Source organism: Antechinus flavipes, chromosome 1 (assembly GCF_016432865.1).
Source record: "Antechinus flavipes isolate AdamAnt ecotype Samford, QLD, Australia chromosome 1, AdamAnt_v2, whole genome shotgun sequence".
NCBI lineage: Eukaryota > Metazoa > Chordata > Mammalia > Dasyuromorphia > Dasyuridae > Antechinus > Antechinus flavipes.
The window spans coordinates 650,758,016-650,767,600 of NC_067398.1; the positions used below are offsets into that span (position 1 = coordinate 650,758,016).

At 35.7% G+C, this 9,585-nt stretch overlaps 1 long non-coding RNA gene across 1 annotated transcript; it reads left to right on the plus strand.

The window, feature by feature from the left end:
* Positions 1 to 1,068: 1,068 nt before the first annotated feature.
* On the plus strand, positions 1,069 to 7,096 carry LOC127540549 (uncharacterized). The gene is made up of 3 exons (XR_007948231.1): positions 1,069 to 3,074; positions 3,712 to 3,875; positions 5,832 to 7,096. It is a non-coding gene; the product is annotated as an uncharacterized LOC127540549 (long non-coding RNA).
* Positions 7,097 to 9,585: the final 2,489 nt, after the last annotated feature.

Below are 9,585 nucleotides of genomic sequence, written 5' to 3' on the forward strand. Positions count from 1 at the left end.
AGTCTCAAGGGAAATTCTGATTAAATTTTATGCTGAATAGAATAGGTATTTTATTCCTTTCCAACTCTGAGATTCTGTGGGTGTAACATCCATCCAAAAGTAAACAAAACTAGCTCCCAATCCTATTTATACTCCCTAGTTTTAATTAATGCTTAATTAATAAAATGCAATGATGTATCTCAAAAAGAGATGGTTCTAAAACCAAGTGATATGACCTTAGGTATGCAGAAAGGGAATAGAGACATGGTAATATTTTGGTAGAAGGGGGAAGAGTGTCTGTTGTGGGATACAAAGCTGGGACAGGGAGCAACAGGAGCCAGAGGGACCCAGAATTTAGCCATAGAGATGTCCCTGCCAACTGCTCAGTGAGGGTGTGCCAATGGGTTGTAGGGAGGGAAAGTGGTACAAGAATTGGTACATCCCTACCCTGGTTCTAAGACTCATGTATAATTGTGTTTTAGGTGAAGAAACTGTGTCACAGACTTTGCCATCAACATACTTTTTGTTCTTAATTGCGTTTTGGGTTGTGCTGTATTCATTATTTTTATTATTGATGCTGCTAGTCCAAGGTAATTATAAGGGGAAATTGGGGCAAGGGCTTCCTATCTGACTCATCAGGCATGTCAGTTCAGAGAGAAAACAAAGGTTTTGGAACTTAGAATTTGGGTTGCCTGATTTTTACCTGGTCCCTCTTCACTTGCCAAGGATTATCCTTGTTCCCCCAAGACACTCCATCTTCTATATTCTTCAGTGTCCACCTATTGCTCCTCCCAATGCTTATGTATTTATGTGACCATGTGATTCTCTCCCTTCATTCTATCCCCTACTCTATATTTTTGTAGAGTCTCTGAGAGAAACTAGTAATGTCTATCAATGGTTTGCTTTTTCCAACCATTCATTTATCATATGTTAGTCAATTTACTCTATACAAAGCATTTCTAGGCTTTATGGAATCAACAGAAAACTTTTCTCCCTCTCCCTCAGTCCTAATCCCTGCCCCTAGGTGGGATTCCATCTTTGACTCTTAAATCAACGGAAAATAGTTTAAATTAACCAGAATTTAAAGAACTGACTTCTGCTTTGCTTAATAGTATGGACTGAAGAAAGAAGTTAATTATTTTCATAAATTGTACTTGTCTCGTAGACTTAACAGTCTCTGTGAGAGCGTGACATGGATACAAAACTGAGGATCTTATATTCCATCAGAGAAGAGAAAATGCATCTATAAACCTAAACAAATAAAAACAAAATAATTAAGGAGGGAAGTTAGAGGGGAGGCACCAGCATCTGTTAGATGCCATCTGACAATATGGCATGTGAATGGTGGTAGTTGAGCTGATATCTGAAAAAAACCTAAGGGTTCTAAGAGGTAAAACATAGGAGGGAATGTATTACATTACAAAGATATAGAGTTGGGAAATGGACTGGATAGAATGGCAGAAGGGGGACCATATATAATAGGCCTTAGAAATTTTGAAAAGAAGTCATGTGGAACAGGGTTCCAAATATGGGGCCAGGTTGAAAATGAGTTTAATGTCAGAAAAACGAGTTTGTATTTGACCCTATAGGAATAGGATTAACTGAAGTTTGTTGTATAGAAAAGAGACATAAATAGACCTGTGTTTTTAGCAAATTTACTTTGGCAATTGAGTGGACAATGAATTGAAGAGACCTTTGAAGCAAGGAGACCAATTGAGTGGTCACTGTAATATTCAAGCAAGAACTAAGGCCTACATTAGAAAATGGCCAGGTAAGCAGAGGAGACTAACAATGTAAAAGACACATTGGAAGTAGAACTAACAAGATTTGGCAATTGATGACACATATCTGGTGAGGGAGAGTAAAGGGTCATGGATTACATTACAGTCTTCAATCTTTTTTATTAGAAGAATGATAGTTTTTTTTTTTTTTTTTTAGAGAGTAGGGGAAGTTTGAAAGAGAGTTGTATTTTGAGGGTAAGGCCACAATGTAATATTTAACTGGTTAACTGTAAGGTCAATATTAGAATAGGGGAAAGTAAAGTCATGTCAGGGATGAAAGTCTGGACAAAGTATTAAGGAATGAAAAGAAAGGAGACCATGGTGAAAAAAAAAAGATTAGGTTTAGAGGGAATGAAGCACAGAGGAAGATAGTAGGAGCAGAAATTTGTGGGTGATGGAAAGGTCAAGAGTATGACTAGGTGACATTTATCTGGCTGAGTTGGAATGGGAGGACTAAGTTAGATACTGAGGTTAAGATACTGAGAAACTAATATATTTGAAGAAATATCAATACAGATAGAGATGTACCCTGGCCTGATAGGATTTATAGTGGACCAAAATACTGTGAGCCAGATACTTTCTCATTGAGAAAAGAAGAATGATCTGGAGACCAATAGGAAAGTGGCAAATAATTGAGTTGTGTATTTATTTGGGTTATGTATAGAGTGAGCCTCAAAGCAAGAAAGGATTATTGAGTGAGAGTTGGAGTATGGAAGTGAGTAGTTTTCTTTGTTCTTCTCAAGGACCAATATGTTGTGGGACATAAAGGAAGGTAGAACAAATACTGGAAAGGACAATCAAAGAATGAAGTATCCCTGAGGGGCAGCTAGGTTTTACTGAATAACAGAGAATGGAAGGAATAAGAAAAAAGTCTAAAATGAAAATAATTTTGTGAATTAAGGGGTAGGTAACAAGAAAGAAGGTTAAAATGAAGGAAAGTTTGTTATTAGTGAGCAGTAATTTCAAAGAACACAACAGAAAGGGAAACAGATCTCTTATATGTAAAGTACATTTCAGATGCCGTAGGGACCATGTTTCATCTATTATTGTAAGTGTGGTGCAGTTGCTATGATATAGCAGAATAAGGTTGCTATATCCATATGAGAAACCACATCATACTTGAACCTTGCTATGGGGAAGGTGCTACAGAGAAAATGGGATCTCAGTTATCCTCTCAGGGATGGGGGATTCTGTCAGTATCTTTTCGCAGGTCAAGTCCATGGATGGGAGCAATTTGTGGAGTTCTAGTTCTGACTTGTGCATTTGAAATTGAAATGTGTATTTTTTACTTGTGGATACGGCACAGATGCAGAGGTAAGAAGGAAGGGGTGGGCATCAGTGTGATGAAATTATGGGATGATGATAAAGCTCCACTTGTACAGTCCCTAAGCAGCATAGAATTTGAGTATTCGTGAGTCTTTGTGTAATTCTTACCCTTTTGTATATTACTTTGCTATTAAGTCCTCAACTATGAGTATTTCTCACCTGTGTTCCCCTCAATGCATGTACTGTCCTGATGCCTTATTGGGCCCCAATGTTTGTATTGCTCTGACCTCTTTGTGTCCCAAATTCCATATGTAGTCATCCTTCTGAATGTGCCCTGGATTCTGGTGTAGCCCATTTTCTTTGTAGTCCAGATCTGAAATTTTCACTTAATTCTTTAAAAAAAAATTCCAAGTCTCCTGGAATCTACATAGTCTTGATTCCCTAAATGTAGCTAGTTCATATGTCCTATGTTCTATATGTAGAGACCTAGGACCTTTCCTGAGTATGAATTAATAAAAATGTGTAACGCATAAGACAAATTTGTACCCTATATGGAAATGCCTGAGGGTCCAGGGCTTCCAAGGGACCAGAAACAGACAGTCCCAGATTTCTTACCCAGGACAAGTGGGAAGGCTTATCTTGTTTTCTCCTCAACATGAGTTCATATGTACTTTCTCATATGCAGGGTTTATTTATGATGAAACATCATTTTGGAAAGAATGGAAATTTGGAATAGCAATTGTTTTTCTTATAATTACAAAGAACATTCCCTTAATACTTCAAATAAAATACTTCATGCAACAAAGGCAACATCTCAACATCCAACCAGTCCCCAGACCTGACAATAAGGTAATTTCAGACAGAATCTGCATTTTACTCAACAACAGAAAATTATCTTTCCAGTCATCTAGTGAGGAACAAACCAAGGATCACTAATTCTGAGTTGAGGGTGGTGCAGGATGAAGGATGCAGGAAGGTGCAGGAAGAAGAGGATGAAAGGAAAAAGCAAACTTATAATAATACTCTTGATGAGAGGCTTGGAAATATGTGACAGTTGAGGAAGTTATGGGACTGATTTCAGATTGGGCTGAGAGGAGATTGGTATAGGAAAGTCACAGAGAATCCTCTCGCTCTCTTTTCTTCCCATTTTCCTCCCTCCCTTATTATCAACTCACATGTCTTTTGCTGCCATATCCTCTTAAATTATTATCTCATATAATAAAGTGGCCTTCTTTTTGCCAAATCAAAACTATTTTCATGCACATGATTCCATTCTGTGGATTCCAATCTGTGTGTACTCTGATGGTCATTCTCTCATTTATCTTCAATCTTTTCCTTTCTAGTCACCGCTTCCCTACAGTTTACAAACATACTCATGCCACCCATATTCTCAAAAAACTCTCACTTGATCTGTCCATTCCTATTAGTAATTGTTCCATATCTCTCCTTCCTTTTGTCCCTAAAATCCTAGAGGTCACATACAAGAGATAGCTCCACATCTTTTCCTTTCATTTTCTTCTTATCTCTATAGTCTAGATTCTGATTTTTATGATTCAACTGAAATGACTTATTCTAATATTACTTATGCTCTATCAATTAATAAATCTAAAGAATTTTTTTTTCAGTCTTCATTTTTCTTGTATTCTCTATAGCCTCTAAGACTCTGAATCTCACTCTTTTTCCTTGATACTCTGTTCTTTCTACATATTTAGGATCCTAAACTTTCTTGGTTTCCCTCTTACCTATCACAATGTTGTTTCCCAATTGCAATTGCTGGATCTTCATTCAAACCATGCCCAATAATGATGAATATCCCTTAGGGGTCTTTGGCCTTTGATTTTTGCTTCTTCCTCTTTACTATTCACTTGCTGATTTCATCAACTCCCTTTGATTCAAATATTATCTCTATGCTAATGATTCTCAGACCTACTTATCCAGCCTTAACCTGCTCATCCCCAGTCCCTTGGTCCCAATTTTCTATTAAACATTTGAAATGTATATATCCTATAGATATCTTAACCTCAACATGTCCAAAATTTAGCTCATAATCTTTGCCTCAAAATCCATTCTTCTTCCTAACTTCTCTTTTACTGTGGAGGGTACCACAATCCTTCAAGTCATCCAGTCTCAAAATGCTCAGCTCCTTTTTCTCTCTCATCCCTCTAACCACCAACATATCTGATTTGTTGCTAAGGCTTATATAGTTTATCTTCATAATACCTGTCCTATATAAACTCTTCTCTCCTCTGACAAAACCATTATCCTGGAGCAGGCCCTAAATATCTTACACCAAGACTATTGAAATAGCCTGATGGTTATTCTTTCTGCTCTTTTTCCCCACTCCAGTCTGTCCTGCACCCAACTGGCAAAGTGATTTTTCTAAAGTATAAATAACCACTGGCCTTGGAGGCCAATTTATTGTCTTTTAGGAGAGAGACAGATTTCCTAATATATTGGTCTGTTGTCGACCTCAGGTACCCAAGACAGATCAGACTCTATTTTTCCATTGGCCTTGCCAAAAATCTGGGGTCAAGAAAGAAAAAAACAGGGGTTAAATGTATCTACTCATTTACACTAAAATAGAGACATATTCTAATATGGCTTCACATATGCTTTTGCTCTGCAATCTGTTATGTTTTCCTAACACTTTCCTTCCTGTATACTGAAGATAACTTTCATCCAGATTTATGCTTTATATTTACTTTAATCATTTCTATAAAATTAGCCAATAGTCAGGTGACAAGGATCCTTTGTATTCCCCACCTCTTATTATATTCTATCTTCAGTAATTTTTCCTCTTTCTAGAGGACCATATGGAGGTTTGGGGAGCACTGTTGCATCAAGTGATGGATGACTCAAAGCTGAAGCCTGCAATGGCAAATAGAATGAGAATCCTCTGCTAAATCAGAATTTCTGACTACTCATCAGATGAACTAAAGCAAGCTAATGACTTCCCTAACTCTCTCTTCCATTATAGTTTTAAAGCATGAGAACTATTTCATAATACATTGGGAGAATCAGATCAAAAAAGAGGTAATTGCCTATTTTCTATCCAGCTTCCATGATCACAGAGATTATATAATCACCTCTATAGTATTATTTTTATTCTTTCCTGATCTTATTCAACTAAGTTTCCTGTGTTGAACTTGTCAAAGACTTCTACCTCCAAAGCCTCAGAGAAAAATGATAAAGTGGGGGCAGCTAGGTGGTGCAGTGGATAGAGCATCATTCCTGAAGTCAGGAGGACCTGAATTGAAATTTGGTCTCAGAGACTTAATACTTCCTAGCTGTGTGACCTTGGGCAAGTCATCTACCCTCAATTGCCTCAGCAAAAAAACAAACAACAACAACAAAAAAACCCCAAACCCCCGCTACATTTATTTTTAAAAAAAGAAAAGAAAAAGAAAAATGATGAAGTGGTTCCAGGCCCCAGGCCCCAGAAGACTTCTTGGATATCTTTAAATCAAAAAAGGACTTTTAAAACTCAAATTTAAAAAAAAATCAAGAGAGGGAGAGGCAAAATTGGGGAAAAATAAGAGTAATATAAGGAAATTGTGAAAAAAAAAAAGCATCAGCAGCTTAGTAAAGTGATGAATTAGTGAGGCCAGAATACAGACCAAAAATATTTTTTCTTTATTTTATTTTTCTTGAGTTTCATTTTATTATTTTAAAACATATTATGTTTTATTTCATAGCATGACATATGGAAATATTTTTTGCATGACCACACATGTATAATCTATGTAAAATTGCTTGCCTTTTCAATGGGAGAGAGAATTTTCAATTCAAAATTTGAAAAAGAAATGTTAAAGTTGTTTTTCTATAGAAAATGGACAAAAATACAGTATTAAATTAATAAAAATGTTAATTGTCTTTAAATGAAACTGGGAGGAAATGTTATAAAAAAGAAGACATTTAACTTTTTAAAATAAATATTATCCTCCAAACCTATTTCAGCATTAATGATAAGTTACAGGATTCTATTCTAATCATTCAATGAATACATATTATGTTTTGTTTACACTTAGCATTCCTTTTTTTAGAAGCAATAAATTACTCATTACATTACATTCATATTGTACCTTGAGTATTTTTTTTTACCTTGCACTTTTAAAAGCACAAAACTCGGAAGAAATGATCTCATTTCTTATAATTTTCAGGGGGAAGGTTCGTTAGTGAGACAGTGCATGTTGGATAAAAAATAGCAAGTTTACTCTCACCAAAGGCCAACTTACACAAGACTAAAAACAACCCAACCCTGAAGAACTCAAAAGACCTAGATGTGCCTCCCTTAAGAATCATTGCTTCCTTCTCTCCCACAATGTTTGTTTCAATTATGATTATACTAAGAGTAGCACTCCTAGTCTCTTATGATAACCCTTGTTGCATTTCTCTTGTTATTTGGTCCTCCATGTGCCTGCCCATTCATGCTTCATTTTAGGCCCCATTGCTCCCTTTAAACCCAAAAGTGAAATACAATCAGTTCTGCTATAATGCTTTGTTTTCAAAATTGTAATTTTTTTGAATATAACAAAAATTTCAAGTTGTCTTATGGGATATTTCTTTCATGAGAAATTGCAAGAATTCATGTAAGTGTGGCCTTTCATGTTAATTTATGAGTTGCAAAGCTTGTGATAAGCACTTTTAGAAGTAAACTTTCAGTATTTGTCAAAGTGCAGTATTTATTATATATCTTCTAGTCCAGTAGGAACTGTGACAGAAGAGAGTTGGTTCACTTCTTCTCCCATAGAGTCATGGTCTCCATATCCAATGTCATCTTACCTATTTTTCTTAAGACTTTGCCAGACTGCCACCTAGAATCTAAGCTGAATAGAAAATTCTAACAACGCGAGTCTGATCATGTCTCTTCCCTAATCAATAGATTCTAGAAGCTCCCTACTGTCTGTAGGTCTAAAATATAGACTCCTCTATCTGGCATGAAAAACCCTTCCCAGTCTGACTCCCATCTAGGTTTTCACATTAATTCCATATTACTATCTTCATATGCTTTGTGTCTCAGTACAATAGACTTCTTTGCTCTTTTTTTTTTTTTTTACATCATCCTTTCTTTCAAACCCATGCCTTTTTGCAAGCTGTATGTCTGGAATATATTCCACCAACCCCCTCTTGCCTCTTAGAATTCCTTGAAGGCTCAGCTCACTTGATGCCTTCTTATATATGACACTTATGTTGATCCCTATGTATATTAATTCTTCCCTACAAATATCATCTCACAAAAATTACTTTGCTTCTACAGCATTTTGTACTTTTTTATATGTCTCCTCCTAATAGACTATAAGATTCCTGAGGGCAGGAACACCTCCATTTTGTATTTCTATCCCCAGAATCTAGCAATTATTGACACTGTATAAGTATTAATAAATGCTCATTGAATGATTGAAAAGGAGAGTCAGTTGAATGGTAAGGGTGGGAAGGACAGGAAGAGACAAAGTAAGAAGTAAGACAAAGTAACCAGAGTTTTTCATCAAGTTCTAATGTGGTGGGAAGTTAGGGTAAGAGTAGTCTTATTCCCCTGTAGTCCTCTGGTCATCCTCATATTGCACACATACAGCATTCTACCAGAACAGGTTCTCTTGGGACCTGTCACAGTCCCCTCCTCCTTGTCTTCATTATACCTTGAAAAGCAAAATTGGCCAAATGGAAAAGGAGGTACAAAAGCTCATTGAAGAAAAAAATTCACCAATGGAAGATAAAGATTTTTTTTTTACTAGAAATCAAGAAGCAATAAAATAAAACCTAAAGAATGAAAAAAATAGAAGACAATATGGCAAAACATTGGGAAAACAACTGATCTCAAAAATAGATCCAGGAGAAATAATCAAAAAATTATTGAGCTACCTAAAAACCATGATTAAAAAAGAGCCTTCATATATCTTTCAAGAAATTACCAAGGAAAACTGCCCTGTTAGTGTAGACCAGAGGGTAAAATAGAAATTGAAAAAAGTCTATCATTTTTTAAAAGAGATCCCAAAATGAAAACTCTCAGGAATATTATAAATAAATTTCATACCTTGTAGATCAAGAAGAAAATATTACAAGCAATCAGAAACAAACAATTCAAGTATTGTAGAGCCACAGTAAGATAACATGAGTTTTACCAACTTCTACAATTAGAAGTCTTGGAATATTGAAGAAGGCTGCAGATAGTGGAGGAACTCTGGTAAAGTATAAAACTCTTCAGCCCAAATGAGGAAACCAAACTATCACTCTTTGCAGATGATACAATAGTATACTTAGAGAACCCAAGAGATTCTACTAAAAAGCTATTAGAAGTAATTCATAACTTTAGCAAAGTTGCAGGATACAAAATAAATCCCCACAAATCCTCAGCATTTTTATACATTACCAACAAAATCCAACAGCAAGAGATAGAAAGAGAAATTCCATTCAAAATAACTGTCGACAGCATAGAATATTTGGGATCTATCTACCAAAGGAAAGTTAGGAATTATATGAGCATAATTACAAAAAACTTTCCATACAAATAAAGTCAGACTTAAATAATTGGAAAAATATTAAGTGCTCTTGGATAGACCGA